Raw genomic sequence first — 17,368 nt, 5'->3', positions numbered from 1 at the left:
TTCAAATGTAGAATAGGTGAGAAGTTATAAGGTCTTCATTCCTACTTTCTATGTTTTAAGGTTTTCCATGCCAAAGTAAACTAATATCTATAACTCAAATTCTGCAGAAATTTGCTAGGCACACACTCTAATGAAATCAATCACTGAATAACCACTCATGTTATTTTGTGACTTTTTTTTCCTAAATGAAAGAAATTGACTTACAGCCCCAGATCACATGCAATATATCAAGAAGATTACATCGTTTCTAAATAGGTAAATTAGCTTTCATGGCTAGCAAAAATCTATTTGAAAATTTACTCGTTTTACATACCTTGCCCTCTCTCGTTGATTCATGAACTTGAACAAAGTTAAAATAGAAATAGAGACACATTAAGCTTCTCTGAGTCAGTTATTCCACATACCTTTAACCTTAATCATATTGGTTTGCCCTTCTCCTGTGGCTGTTAAATATTATAGTATGCAAAACTATTCCTGGGACTATTGACAAATATGTCAAACCTTATGTTCATCAAAACTGAACTAAGAGTTCTGCATCTTGGCATGTACAGTCAGCTCTAGGCCTTGAGGTCAGTTTCATGGAATTCTGTGAAGTCAAAGGACAAGGGCAGAAGCACCTGAATTTCAAACAGTTATGTGCTCTGCCTCTTTGAAGGTAGCTCTTGTGGTCACAAGAAACAGAAATGGACTTTATCATAAAGAGGGGTATTATCTGAAACCAACCAGAAGAAAGAAAACACAGTCATTTAAACAGGAAAACTGTAATAGGAAGAACTATTACACTATGATAGAGGAGTAGGTATCAGGATGCAAGGAGAACCCTGAAGGCTAACATAGGGCTGAGGAAAGTGTGCAATGAAAGGCAAGGTTGGAAGGAAGATTGCAGAGGGTGGAAAGTCACACTTTGTTGGAGAAGGTGTAGTTGCAACACCTTGGAAAGTTTGCTGGGTTGCTCAGGTCAGAGCTGGTTCTCAATGTGTAAAGTCAGGAAATAAGGTGGTAGAAAGCCAAAGTTTACACCAGGTGTATACAGAGGCAGTGGGAAAACACATGGGTTAAAAATACAACAGGCTGTGAAAAAGTAATCCTCTAATCACACAGATGTAGTAAGACACAGAATTGGCAACACACAGAAAAGACCCCAACAAATAATTTCTGGCTCAAAATTGTTCCAAAACTGAAAAGACTCTTCTACATGATCATGCCTCCTTCTCTCCCCTGCCCTCTATCCCACATATATTCTTATGACTCACTTTCAACACAACATTCCAGGTAGCCCATACCAGTACTAGTAGGGATTATAGCTGTTGTACAAAATGAAACTTAGTTTCTCTCTACAATCCATTGGGAAAACAATAATTATATTAGGCTGAATATTTTGATTACAAATGGCATAATCTTCATCTTTTATAACCAATAAGGATTGTTAATAATAAGAATGTGCCTGAATAAGAAGAACTACTAGATATGGGGATGCAGGTGCTCATAGTAATCCTCTGCATCTCTTAACTTTGCTCTTCTCTCCATGCCAGATTTATTCTTCATCTTCACATTAGGTCAGTCAAAAACAGTTCACACTTTATACCTTATAGTCATTAGGAGAAAGAGATAAACTCAGTATTCTGAATGCTAATTCCTAAAATCCTTACACAGGATTTTGAACAACCTTACCTAATTTGGATGATCACTTTTGGATTGATAAACTGTAAAAGGGCCACAGAGGTGTCTTCCAAAATTTCTCTTTCCCTCCCCCCATAACCATAGGTATGATGGAAATCCTCATAAGAAAGGGCTATTGGTCATCAGTCTCATACATAACCATTATAATTGTGTGGCAGGATATCAAGTGTCTGGATAAATAACACAAATTTCTGGATAATTTCCTCATTCTCATATGCAATAACTTCATTTAAAAAAATAGTTGATTATCTTGGGTAAATATTACTTTTCTCAAAGCTCTAGTAATTATTCTCCTTGGTATATTACTGCTTTTCTATCACATCCTCCCACCTGTGAAAGAATTTAAATCAGGTAAAAAAAAATTTGTGAATTCAAATTGAAAAAAAACTTGTTCAAACTACTATAGAAGCTGAATGCTTGCATGTTTTTGAGAAATTTAATAATTTTTAACACCCAACAATCCCAATCAAATATCTTTGATATTTTAGCTGGTGTGTAGAAAATAATTGAAATGAGTATGACAAAAATATCAATCAAACTGACAGTACCTGTCTAAGATGAAATTATATCGTTTATAAGGAATATACAATTCATATTACTGGAAATCTATCATGAGTGAAAGCATTTGTTTCTCTTAAAAGAATGTTTTTCTCTGTAACGTAATGCATCAAGTTCACTTGTTTAGCAAGTCCTTTTTGTGTTTTGGGGGAGATTAAAAATAAAGTTCTAGGCAACCATACTTGTCCAATGTATTACAAATTCTGAAATAAAACTTAGCAACCATCAAAAAACCTTTACCATGGCTTTTCACTAGAGACTGCAAGATGATATAAGCTTGGCTGCTCCATGAAAAGAACAAACAAAAAAATGATATGGCAAAAGCTCCCTCAGGTATATCAATTTCATGTATAAAGAAGATAAAAAAACCATTTCAGACAAGTATTCTGTTCCTTATACATTAATTGACACAGGCATCTAGTAAGCTCAATAAAATTACCAAAGGTGAGATAATTCAAGATAAAGCAATACCAGATGATAGTTATCTTAAGGATAATTGTCATTAATCATGTAATTTCATTAAAAAGGAAAATGCCTCCAAGCTCCTATCTAAATCTTATGACTTTAATATGATGATGAAGTAAGAAGTCGAATCTGTAGTGGGCACATGGCATGAGGAAGACCAGGTGAGCTGTTTAGCTGTGAGGCGGGAACAAGCTAACATCTATAAAAGCCATCGAAATTTGTCAAAATTGACATAAAAACCAGAAATGGGTTACATATTGCCTATTAGTCTAGAGATTCAAATTCTTCCAAATGCTAAAACTTTGCCCATCTGGGGTTCCTAATATGACAATGCTGCCTGGGGGACCCCATCTATATTTAAAGATATGTTATTACACTTGTTCTTCAGTATGCTCAAAAACATAAATACATAGCAATTGATTCATAGTTTCAAGTAGGAAATAAGTTGAGTGATAAACTTTACATTCTAAGTAATTAATTAACATTTCTGGAATAGGTGTAATAATACATTATTTTGGAAAGTACAAAAAATTTTTGTTTGTATTTTAACAGCAAGTGTTTTCTTTCTTTTTTATTTACATATGACAATGGAATGCATTACAATTTCTATTACACATATAGAGCACAATTGTTCGTATTTCTGGTTGTATACAAAGTATATTCATACCAATTCATATATTCATACATGTATTTTGGATAATGATGTCCATCTCATTCCACCATCATTTTTAACCCCAGGCCCCCTTCCTCCCCCTCCCACCCCTCTGCCCTATCTAGAGTGCACCCTCCCTACCCCACTATGGATCAGCCTCTTTACATCAGAGAGAACATTTGGCATTTGTTTTTTTTTTTTTTTTTTGAGATTGGCTAGCTTCACTTATCATTATCTTCTCCAACTCCACCCATTTACATGCAAATACCATGATTTTATTCTCTTTTATTGCTGAGTAATATTTCATTGTGTATATATACCAAAGTTTTCCTGTCCATTCATCTACTGAAGGGCATCTAGGTTGGTTCCACAATTTAGCTATTGTGAATTATGCTGCTATAAACATTGATGTGGCTGTGTCCCTGTAGTATGCTGTTTCTAAATCCTTTGGGTTTAGACCAAGGAGAGGGATAGCTGGGTCAAATGGTGGTTCCATTACCAGTTTTCCAAGGAATCTCCATACTGCTTTCCATATTGGCTGCACCAATTTGCAGTCCTACCAGCAATGTATGAGTACCTTTTCCCCCACATCCTTTAGCCAACACTTATTGTTGTTTGTCTTCATAATAGCTGCAATTCTGACTGGAGTAAGATAAAATCTTAGAGTAGTTTTGATTTGCATTTCTCTAATTGCTAGAGATGATGAGCACTTTTTCATATATTTGTTGATTGTATATTTTCTTCTGAGAGGTGTCTGTTCAGGTCCTTGCCCCATTTATTGATTGGGTTATCTTTATTTTTGATTTTATTTATTTTTTTGGTGTTTAGGTTTTTGAGTTCTTTATATATCCTAGAGATTAGTGCTCTATCTGGTGTATGAGGAGTAAAAATTTGCTCTCCAAAAGTAGGCTCTCTATTCACCTCACAGATTGCTTTTTTGTTGTTGTTCTTGTTGAGAAGAAACTTTTTAGTTTGAGTCCATCCCATATATTGATTCTTGATTTTAATTCTTGCACTATAGGAGTCTTATTAAGGAAGTTGGGACCTAATCCCACATGGTGGAGATTAGGGCCTACTTTTTCTTCTATTAATTCTTAGGTCTTTTATCCACTTTGAATTGAGTTTTGTGCATGGTGAGAGATAGGTGTTTAATTTTATTTTGTTATATATGGATTTCCAGTTTTCCCACTACATAAAATTGACTTTTATTAACTGAGTAGATATAGTTACATAAATATTTATGCATGTCTTCATTCTTTCTCTTTAAGGAACCACACTCTCTTGTAAGAATCCTTCCCTGTCCATTTGGTTGGAGTGAGGTGGACACAGTATTTAGTCCATGTAGTTGGGAGTGGGACATCATAGAGTTTAATTCATATAGTGCCTTGAAGTGAAAACAGTGATGTTTGGTCTATGCAGTTGTAGTGAGGTTGGATGCCTGTTCTTTGCGCTCCATGGGGGTACACATTAATCAGGCTAATCATTAAAGTGTTCTTTTCATCCAGCTACTGCCGCGACCCCTTGCCAGCAAAGGAAACACGACACAGGATTCTTCCTTCAGCAGTTTATTCAGGCCTTTGTTTTGATATGTCTTTTAGCTTGTTTCTCTCCTCTACTCCCGTGTGCCCCAGCCTTAATAAAGCAGATAAAGCCCCAATGCACAACTGCCACGTGGACTTTTCTCATAGGGTGCCAAGTCACAGTGTGCCAACTCATTCTGATAAGGAGTTGTTTGTCACAGACTACAGGGGAAACCAGCGCCATCTTGTAATGGCGGCCATAGTACACAGAAACGGCTCACCACAAGCTACCACAAAAGATCAAAGGTTCTGTCTGTGATGCAAGCAAAGTCACCTCTAGTCTTACTTAGATCTTTAAGGGTCTTAGGGGAAAGTAAAATTTTTATGCAGTTGCCATAATAGCAATATCTGATTCTGAGTTTCTAATGATCATGTTTGGTTTTGTTTTCTGATATAGGAAAAATATGAAAACAAAGACAATTAAAAAAGAGGTAAAGGTAGGTTAAATCAATAGGGTAAAGTAGGGGGATTTCTGTTGACCCCTAGAACCAACGGTACCTGAAATGTTCACTGGACTTTCATTTTATTATAAATGGAAAACAAATCCCTTTTGTTGTTTAAGCTAGTTCAATTTGAACTTCTATTACATGCAGCCAGAGTCCTGCTGAGTACAACAATTACCAATTAAGATGATCAAAACATAGATTTCTACAAAGTCTATTCAATGTGATGTATTGAATCATTTAATAAATGACTTAAAGCAATTTAGGGGGAATAGAAATGTTTTCCTATTGTGTCTACTTTGTGTTAAACTCATTCTCTCAACAACTATTTATTGGATGCCTACTATGATTCTGACACTGTGTTGTTACTAGAAATACAACAATGAATATGATTTTCTAAACTTACTTTGTAAACTCATTATAGCAGTCCTAAAAATTGTTAAAATCCCCTTTCTGGGGGATCATTTCCTAACTGCCAAGAACTTTAGCCACTAAAGATTTAGACCTCAGTCCCTTCCCAGGAATTGACTTTGGCCCAAGGGGTCTTCCTGTTTGAAGTTATAGCTCCTAAACCATCCTACATCAGTGATTGATTGGTGGAGGGCAGCAAAGGCTTTACAGTTTTATCAGTTGGTACTACACGTTGGCCCCCATGATCTATGGTGAATGTATTTCAAGACCTACCTCCTGTGTGGATGACTGAAATCTTCAATATTACCAAGCGCTATGCATGCAGTACTATGTTTCTGCTATATGTCTGGCAGTGTTGCCACATGGTACGAAAGTTAATCTGTCCTTCCATGCCTAACGTCCTCCTCTACATCACTATTCTTGCACTCTGGAGCCATTGTTAATTAAATTAATGGATATTTGAACACAAGTACTTTGGTACTGCAACAGTTAATCCAGTTATCCAGATGGCTATGGTGTGATGACTAATGGGCAGGTAGTATTTACAGAGCTGGTAGGCAGGACAAAGTGATGACTCACATCCCAGGTGAGAGGGAGTGGGATGGCATGAGAGTCCATCACAATACTCAAAATGCATTCCGCTTAGAACTACAATTTATTTATTTCTAGAATTTGTTATTCAGTATTTTCTGTCTACAGTTGACCATAGGTAACTGAAACCACAGAAAGGAAAGAAAAACCATGGAGAAGGGAGGACTTCTTTACTTCAAATGGCATTCTATCTTCCAGAGCCTTTTCCTGGAATAGACAAGCATTCCGTTGTCATTTCGTCACAGTTAAATCTCCTCTGGCCAACTCAGCTGCCCTCACCCTTCCCCAAATAAACTTCTCATCAAAAAAAATCTGTTTAGAAAGGAATTTGACCTCTATCACTCACTTAATCATTATTGGATGTTTTACCGAATCTGTATAATAGTAAGTAAAGTTTTATTTATTCCAGAATTATCCAATGAAATGTGGGTGAAATAGAAACATAACTGGGAAAGGTCAAATGGCATAATTCTTATGATGAAATAAAAGATAATTTTCATGAGCTTGAATCAAGAAGGATTTCTTAACATAATCACTAACACTAAAATGATTTATTCTTGCGCTCCCTGCGCAGCGGAAACATGGCGGCGGGAAGGGAGTGAGCCGCCCAGTGCCCCGCGCCGCCGCGCCCGCAGGAGGATGCAGTTTATACCAGCAGACTGATTACCAAGTATGAAAGAAAGGACTCAGTGTGACATTGACCTGGTTGCCTTAAGTAGAGGACAAAGTGGTATAATAGAACTGATTACTTTCCAGTAAATATTGAATTATTTTTATACGCGCCGGTGGGGAACGCGGACCGGACCCACTAGGACAGGTCCGGTGGACGGCTGAGGGCTAGGCCCGTCCCCTCCCCCAGTGTCTGCAGGTAGGCGGGACTGTGAACACCAGCAGAGCGGGCCCAAAGCCTGCTGAGGGGCGGAACCGGCCCCTCCCCCAGTGCCTGCAAGCTAGGCCAACCTACAAGCCACGGGCGGGCGGGTCAGGCCCAGCAACCAGCCAAGTGACAGCAGCTACACGCGCCGGCGGGGAACGCGGACCAGACCCAATAGGACAGGTCCGGCGGACGGCTGAGGGCTAGGCCCGTCCCCTCCCCCAGTGTCTGCAGGTAGGCGGGACTGTAAACACCAGCAGAGCGGGCCCAAAGCCTGCTGAGGGGCGGAACCGGCCCCTCCCCCAGTGCCTGCAAGCTAGGCGAACCTGCAACCCATCGGGAGGTTAGGCCCAGCAACCTCTGGAGTGACACAGGTGCCCCTGGCGCCTGCTGGGTAGGTGGACCTTTGACCGACCAGCAAAGCAGACCTAGGGCCTGCCAGCATGGTAGACGGATCACACTAATTGGAGGAGGATCACAGCCACTACCTGCCCTGCAAGGGTGATTTTTCAACTATACAAGAGCAATATAAATAAATAGAGGGGGAAAATATCAAAGACACAACAATTTCACCAAGCAGAAAGAAACGCCAGCAGTATGAAATGACAAGGAAAGAAAGGACCACAGGCAATGCAGGTCAACTCAACTTTAGAAGAGGTAATAGCTGCAACAGATGGAATGTCAGATAGAGAGCTCAGGACATACATGCTTCAGATGATCTGGAGTCTCAAGGAAGACATGAGACAGCAAAATCAGACAATGAAAGATCACATTGACAAACAAATCCAGGAAGTAAAAGATCAATTTCACAGGGAGATAGAGGTAATAAAAAACAAACAAATAGAAATACTAGAAATGCAGGAAACAATAAACCAACTTAAAAACTCAATTGAGAATACTACCAGCAGAGTGGATCACTTAGAAGATAGAACATCAGACAATGAAGACAGAGTATTTCAACTTGAAAAGAACATAGATAGCTCAGCAAGTCTACTAAGAAACCATGAGCAGAACATTCAAGAGCTATGGGATAATATCAAAAGACCAAACTTAAGAGTCATTGGGATACAGGAAGGCACAGAGCTCCAAACCAAAGGATTAAGCAATCTATTCAGTGAAATAATACAAGAAAACTTCCCAGACTTGAAGAATGAGACAGAATCCCAAATCCTAGAAGCCTACAGGACGCCGAATGTGCAAAATCATAAGAGATCCACACCTAGACACATTATAATGAAGATGTCCAACATACAGAATAAGGAGAGAATTTTAAAAGCTACAAGGGAAAGGAAGCAGATTACATTTAGGGGTAAACCAATCAGAATAACAGCTGATCTCTCAACACAGACTCTAAAAGCTAGAAGATCCTGGAATAACATATTTCAAACGCTTAAAGAAAATGGATTCCAACCAAGAATCTTGTATCCGGCGAAATTAAGCTTCAGGTTAGAAGATGAAATTAAAACCTTCCACGATTAACAAAAGTTAAAAGAATTCGCAGCTAGAAAACCATCTCTTCAAAAAATCCTTGGCAAAACATTACAGGAAGAGGAAATGGAAAATAACATTGATAACCAACAATGGGAGGTAGGACACTAAAGGGGGGAAAGTAGTCAAAGAGGATAACAAATCAGGTTTAGTAACATCAATAAACAAATATGGATAGAAGAACAAACCATATCTCAATAATAACCCTAAATGTCAATGGCTTAAACTCACCAATTAAGAGACACAGGCTAGTAGAATGGATCACAAAACAAGACCCAACAATATGCTGTCTACAGGAGACGCATTTGATAGGAAAAGATGTACATAGACTGAAGGTGAAAGGTTGGGAAAAATCATATCACTCATATGGACCACGGAAACAAGCAGGAGTGTCCATACTCATATCTAACAAAATAGATTTCAAGCCAAAGCTAATCAAAAGGGATAAAGAAGGACACTTCATACTGCTCAAGGGAACCATACACCAACAAGACATAACAATCATAAATATATATGCCCCAAATAATGGTGCAGCCGTGTTCATCAAGCAAACTCTTCTCAAGTTCAAGAGTCTAATAGACCACCATACAGTAATCATGGGAGACTTCAACACACCTCTCTCACCACTGGACAGATCTTCCAAACAAAAGTTAAATAAGGAAACTATAGAACTCAATAACACAATTAACAACCTAGACTTAATTGACATATATAGACTATACCACCCAACATCAAGTAGCTACACTTTTTTCTCAGCAGCACATGGAACCTTCTCAAAAATAGACCTATACTATGTCACAGGGCAACTCTTAGACAATACAAAGTGGTAGAGATAATACCATGCATCTTGTCTGATCATAATGGAATGAAACTGAAAATCAATGATAAAAGAAGAAAGGAAAAAGCAAGCATCACCTGGAGAATGAACAATAGGTTGCTGAGTGATCAATGGGTTTTAGAAGACATCAAGGAGGAAATTAAAAAATTCCTAGAGTTAAATGAAAACACAGACACAACATTACGGAATCTATGGGACACATTGAAAGCAGTTCTAAGAGGAAAATTCATTGCTTGGAGTTCATTCCTCAAAAAAAGAAAAAACCAACAAATAAATGATCTCATACTTCATCTCAAAATCCTAGAAAAAGAAGAGCAAAACAACAGCAAAAGAAGTAGAAGGCAAGAAATAATTAAAATCAGAGCTGAAATTAATGAAATTGAAACAAAAGAAACAATTGAAAAAATTGACAAAACTAAAAGCTGGTTCTTTGAAAAAATAAATAAAATTGACAGACCCTTAGCCATGCTAACGAAGAGAAGAAGAGAGAACCCAAATTACTAGCATACGGGATGAAAAAGGCAATATCACAACAGACACTTCAGAAATACAGAAGATAATCAGAAATTACTTTGAATCCTTATACTCCAATAAAATAGAAGATAGTGAAGGCATAGATAAATTCCTTGAGTCTTATGATCTGCCCAGATTGAGCCAGGAGGTTATAGACAACCTAAACAGACCAATAACAATAGAGGAAATAGAAGAAACCATCAAAAGACTACCAACTAAGAAAAGCCCAGGACCGGATGGGTATACAGCAGAGTTTTACAAAACCTTTAAAGAGGAACTAACACCAATACTTTTCAAGCTATTTCAGGAAATAGAAAAAGAGGGAGAACTTCCAAATTCGTTCTACGAGGCCAACATCACCCTGATTCCGAAACCAGACAAAGACACCTCAAAGAAAGAAAACTACAGACCAATATCTCTAATGAACCTTGATGCAAAAATCCTCAATAAAATTCTGTCGAATCGGATTCAAATACATATCAAAAAAATTATACACCATGATCAAGTAGGATTCATCCCTGGTATGCAAGGTTGGTTCAATATACGGAAATCAATAAATGTTAACCACCACATCAATAGACTTAAAAATAAGAACCATATGATCATCTCGATAGATGCAGAAAAAGCTTTCGACAAAGTACAGCATCCCTTTATGTTCAAACCTCTAGAAAAATTAGGGATAACTGGATCATACCTCAACATTGTAATAGCAATCTATGATAAGCCACTGGCCAGCATCATTCTGAATGGAGAAAAATTGAAGGCATTCCCTCTAAGATCTGGTACAAGACAGGGATGCCCTCTCTCACCACTTCTGTTCAACATAGTCCTCGAAACACTGGCCAGAGCAATTAGGCAGACGAAAGAAATTAAAGGCATAAAAATAGGAAAAGAAGAACTTAAATTATCACTATTTGCAGATGATATGATTGTATACCTAGCAGACCCAAAAGGGTCTACAAAGAAGCTATTAGAGCTAATAAATGAATTCAGCAAAGTGGCAGGATATAAGATCAACACACATAAATCAAAGGCATTCCTGTATATCAGCGACAAATCCTCTGAAACGGAAATGAGGACAACTACTCCATTCACAATATCCCCCCAAAAAATAAAATACTTGGGAATCAACCTAACAAAAGAGGTGAAAGATTTATACAATGAAAATTACAGAACCCTAAAGAAAGACATAGAAGAAGACCTTAGAAGATGGAAAAATATACCCTGCTCATGGATAGGCAGAACTAACATCATCAAAATGGCAATATTACCAAAAGTCCTATATAAGTTCAATGCAATGCCAATCAAAATCCCAACAGCATATCTTGTAGAAATCGATAAAAGAATCATGAAATTCATATGGAATAATAAAAGACCCAGAATAGCAAAAACAATACTAAGCAGGAAGTGTGAATCAGGCGGTATAGCGATACCAGACTTCAAACTATACTACAGAGCAATAGTGACAAAAACAGCATGGTACTGGTACCAAAGCAGGCGGGTGGACCAATGGTACAGAATAGAGGACACGGTAACCAATCCACAAAACTACAACTATCTTATTTTTGATAAAGGGGCTAAAAGCATGCAATGGAGGAAGGATAGCATCTTCAACAAATGGTGCTGGGAAAACTGGAAATCCATTTGCACCAAAATGAATCTGAATCCCTATCTCTCACCGTGCACAAAAGTTAACTCAAAATGGATCAAGGAGCTTGATATTAAATCAGAGACATGGCATCTGATAGAAGAAAAAGTTGGTTATGATCTACACGCTGTGGGATCGGGCTCCAAATTCCTCAATAGGACACCCATAGCGCAAGAGTTAACAAATAGAATCAACAAATGGGACTTACTCAAACTAAAAAGTTTTTTCTCAGCAAAAGAAACAATAAGAGAGATAAACAGGGAGCCTACATCCTGGGAACAAATCTTTACTCCACACACTTCAGATAGAGCCCTAATAACCAGAATATACAAAGAACTCAAAAAATTAGACAATAAGATAACAAATAACCCAATCAATAAATGGGCCAAGGACCTGAACAGACACTTCTCAGAGGAGGACATACAATCAATCAACAAGTACATGAAAAAATGCTCACCATCGCTAGCAGTCAGAGAAATGCAAATCAAAACTACCCTAAGATACCATCTCACTCCAGTAAGACTGGCAGCCATTAGGAAGTCAAACAACAATAAGTGCTGGAGAGGATGTGGGGAAAAGGGCACTCTTGTTCATTGCTGGTGGGACTGCAAATTGGTGCAGCCAATTTGGAAAGCAGTATGGAGATTTCTTGGAAAGCTGGGAATGGAACCACCATTTGACCCAGCTATTCCCCTTCTCGGTCTATTCCCTAAAGCCCTAACAAGAGCATGCTACAGGGACACTGCTACATCGATGTTCATAGCAGCTCAATTCACGATAGCAAGACTGTGGAACCAGCCTAGATGCCCTTCAATAGATGAATGGATAAAAAAAATGTGACATTTATATACTATGGAGTATTACTCTGCATTAAAAAATGACAAAATCATAGAATTTGGAGGGAAACGGATGACATTAGAGCAGATTATGCTAAGTGAAGCTAGTCAATCTTTAAAAAACAAATACCAAATGACTCCTTTGATATAAGGGGAGTAAACAAGGACAGGGTAGGGATGAAGAGCTTGAGAAGAAGATTTACATTAAACAGGGATGAGAGGTGGGAGGGAAAGGGAGTGAGAAGGGAAATTGCATGGAAATGGAAGGCGATCCTCAGGGTTATACAAAATGTCATATAAGAGGAAAGGAGGGGCAAGACAAGATAATACAAATGGAAGAAATGATTTACAGTAGAAGGGGTAGAGAGAGAAAAGGGGAGGGGAGGGGAGGGGAGGGGAGGGGGGATAGTAGAGAATAGGACAGACAGCAGAATACATCAGACACTAGAAAGGCAATATGTCAATCAATTGAAGGGAAACTGATGTGATACAGCAATTTGTATACGGGGTAAAAGCGGGAGTTCATAATCCATGTGAATCAACCGTGTAATATGATGTATTAAGAACTATGTAATGTTATGAACGACCAATAAAAAAAAATAAAAATAAAATTATTTATTCTTTTGTGTTGTTGTTGTTGTTGTTTCAGTGCTAGAGTTTAAATTCAGGACCTCATTGCATGCTAAGTAATTGCTCTACCACTGAGCTATACACCTAGACCTAGAATTTGATTTTTTGATTATATTAAAATTGAGAATCTCTGTTCATCAAGCAATATCAAAAAAGTAGGTAAAATTAAAAACTACAAGCTGGAAGAAAATATTTGGAATCATGTAAATAATAAAGGATTACATTCTAGAATATTAACATCCCCACCTTAATAATTTTTAAAAATCCTAATAATCCATAAAAAAGACCAAAAAGGGATCAGTCATTTAAGGTCAGAAGAAAGTTTAATGTTAAACATTCATATGAAACCATCTTTAATCTCACTAGTGCTCAGGAAAATGAATACTAAACCCAAAATTTGATAATGTTTTGTTAACTTCATGGACAACATTTACTGTTTCTGAAAATTCTTGATACCATAAGGATGTACTGCACTGTGCATTCTAATAAGCTGGGGATATTATTATTTTGCAAATTTGAACATAACAGTAAACTATGTTCTAGAAATTTCATTCTTTTTTATTTGTTCTTATTAGTTATGCATGATAGTAGAATGTATTTCTTTTTTAAATTTTTTTAGATGTTGATGAATTTTTATTTTATTCATTTATTTATACATAGTGCTGAGAATTGAACCCAGTGCCTCACACATGCTAGGCAAGCGCTCTACCACTGAACCCCAGCCCCAGCCCCAGTAGAATGTATTTCTACACATTATGTATGTGTGTGTGTGGGGGTGGGTGTGTGTGTGTATTATAACTTCTTATTCTTCTGGTTGTACCTGATGTAGAATTACATTGGTTGTGTAGTCATATATGCTCAAGGGATAGTAATGTCCAATTTGTTCTACTATCTTTCCTATTCCCTTCATTCCCCTTTGTGTAATCCAAAGTACTTCATTCTTCCCTACCCCACCTCCCCATTGTGTGTTAGCATCTTCATATCAGAGAGAACATTCAGACTTTAATTTTTAGGGGACTGGGTTATTTCACTTAGCATGATATTCTCCAGTTCCATCCATTTACTGGCAAATGCCATAATTTCATTCTTGCAATTACATTTTTTAATTCACACTGTGCAGACTTTTATATGTGTTCTAGGAGACTTATTCTTCATAAGAATCGTTCATGATAAAAAAGACTAGAAATACAATAAAAAATGAATTTATTTCAGTTGTACAAAGCAAAACAGATGAACTTTAGACCATTGTGTTGAGTGACAAAAAGCAAAATTACATTATGTTCTTTTCTAAAACTTTAAATTTAAAAAAACTAAGCAAGATATTGTTTAAGAACATGAATATTTAGTAAAACTAGTTTTTTTTTCAGGAAAGATTTATTTTTTCAGGATGCTGCTAACTTCCTATACAATAACACAAGGTTTGTGAAGGGAAGGCAGATCATCGGTATTGATAAATATTAGTTCTTGAGTTGGAATTTACAGTTTATTCCTTTTATTATTATGCTTCATATTTTACACATATATTGTATGCATATCCTCTCATGAATATTAATATTACTTAACTTTTATACTCATCAACAAAAGAGAATAAAATCATGGCATTTGCAGGTGAATGGATGGAATTAGAGAATATAATGCTAAGTGAAGTTAGCCAATCCCAAAAAAACTAAATGCTGAATGTTTTCTCTGATATAAGTATGCTGATTCATAATGGGGTTGGAGGGGAAGCATGGGAGGATTAGATAAACTCTAGATAGGATAAATGGTGGTAGGAGAAGGGAGGGGCATGGGGGTAGAAAAGAAGGTGGAATGATGGACTAGTACATGTATGAAGAATGACTGTACTTTGTGTACAACCAGAGATATGAGAAATTGTGTTCTATATGTGTAATCTGAAATGTAATGCATTCTGCTGTCATATATAACAAATTAGAATTAAAAATAAATAATATAAAAAACTGCTCACATAATTCTTTCCTAAGAAAATGTCTCTTAATTGGTTCTTGTGATTCCATTGAGTGACCATTATTCTATGTTTAAAAATGCCACCTTTACAGAAAGGCAGAACCAGTTTCCTCTCTTGACTTTCCTTTTTTATCAATAATTTATCCTACTCCTCATTGGTTCAACCAAAACTGCTAAAAATGAGGCACTTTGTATCAATATTTAATAAGTTATCCAAGCCTACTATATGTCCTCCAATAACAAAATGCCTTCTGCTTATCTCACCTTATTTTTTGAATGGTCTGCCCCACTTACAATTTTCATCGATTCAAATACTGGGTGGCTCTCATTACTTACAGGAAAAAAAAAAAGGTCCAAACTTCTTCAATTAGAGTTCAAGCCATCCCCAATTGTTCGTTTTTGCCTTTCTAAATGTTCATTTTACACCATCTTTTACAAACTGCTCCATCCACAGACCCCTACATGCATTAGCACTTTTATTCCCATGTTCAAACCCAACTAAATAGCTTTTCCTTTCTAATCCAAAATGTATTCACTTTCAAAATAAATTTTCATCAGCTAGACCTCCTTAACCTCTCTAGTTAGCAATCTCCCTTCTTGCTGGAGCACTTTCTTGACTTTACATTTATAATGCATACCACCTGGATTTCCTTCTAATTCATTGATGTATCTTCTTCTTGGTATTCTTTCTGATTTGTTTTTTATTTGTCTTCAAAAAACTTGAAACCCAGGATTCTCTCATACCTCATTTCTCTTATCTGCAAAGAAACCTCATCATATTCCATGTTTATTATTTATTTGTTGGTGACTTCCAAATCTGTATCTCCATCTCTGGTTTTTCTCTTGAAATTCAAAAGGCAGAACAAAAGCTTATTCTGCCTATATTTGTCAAACATTTTTCAGGAAAATATTAACCACCATAAGCATGTCCTTCAGGAAGTGACTTAATTCAGAGAACTAAAGAATGATACAACTTGTGCTCCAGGCCCCCGTTCCCTGGTGGGATCCCTGGCTTGGAGCTTTGCTGACACTTAGCCTCAGCTCTGCAGTGGACCACACAGTACTGGCCATCAATGGCATGGAAGTGAACAGCAAATTCATGGCCAACGGGAAAGGGGAGGTGGAGTACCTGGGCAATCCTGTTAATTACTGGGTGTCCATTCAATTCAGTCAGCCCTGCCTCACCTCCAATGAGAAGCTCATGCTGGCCTCCATGTTCCACTCAGATCAAGTTTGTGGTGCTGGCAGATCCTGGGCAAGCTGCAATAGAATCTCATCTTTGAAAAATTTATGAAATTTACTCAGACTTTTCCTTCAAGAACCCATTCTATAGAATAGACAATATGATTGATGTATGTCCGTTCCATGTATGTATTATATATCAAAATGCATTCTTCTGTCATGTATGACTAAAAAAAATAAATAAAATTTGTTTTAAAAAGTATGATGCACATATAAAAATGCATAAAGCATTTTTGTAAAGATTTAGAAATTATTCAAAGTAAAAACATTTTAAATCAGCCTTGCTCAGGACAGACTCAATCACTGTTTCCATTTATGATCCCCAAAAGCAAAGAGATTCTTAATAACTACCATAAGTATGTTTTATTACATAAATATAAAATTTACATAAATAAAGTGAATATTTTACCAGTAAAAAAAAAAAAAAAAAAAAAAAAAGAATCCATTCTACTCCCTGGAAATGCCCATCAGGTGTGAGCTGTTTGACCAGAAGGGGAAGCTAGCTTTGGAAGTGGCAGAGAAAGCTGAGACTTTTGGACCTGAGTCATAGGTTAAATCTACAATGGACCCCCAAATTCTGAGAGATCCTGTATCATGGGTTTTATTGTTTCCACTCCAAAGAAGATCCCAGCATCCTTGTTCTTGTACTTGAAAATGGGAGGATGCTGAAGTCTTGTACTGATCCCTGAGCCTTAGGGTATGCTTTCTTCATTTCTGTAGATGTCACGGTCCTGCTTCCCAATTCTGAACAGATTTATTTATGGAGGAAGTAGGCCCATAATTTCTATAATAAAACATTCATTTGATCCAGGAAAAAAAAGAGAGAGTGATACAACCATTGGCAGAGCTGGGGAAGCCACGAGTAGGGCCAAATCAGAATTTGCATTGAACACAGAAACCACTGCTAGTAGTTTCAGATACTTGCAGCACTCAAGTTTGTGACTCTCAGCAGAA

The 17,368-nt window shown here is 37.1% G+C and overlaps 1 pseudogene; it reads left to right on the top strand.

Annotated features, from left to right (window-relative positions):
• The first annotated feature begins 16,250 nt into the window (after window positions 1-16,250).
• LOC144253985 (trafficking protein particle complex subunit 4-like) lies at window positions 16,251-16,964 on the top strand (annotated as a pseudogene).
• Window positions 16,965-17,368: the final 404 nt, after the last annotated feature.

This window comes from Urocitellus parryii, chromosome 3 (assembly GCF_045843805.1).
Source record: "Urocitellus parryii isolate mUroPar1 chromosome 3, mUroPar1.hap1, whole genome shotgun sequence".
Taxonomy (NCBI): Eukaryota; Metazoa; Chordata; class Mammalia; order Rodentia; family Sciuridae; genus Urocitellus; species Urocitellus parryii.
Note: the sequence above shows the minus strand (reverse complement) of the source record. Positions and strands in the feature narration are given on the sequence as shown.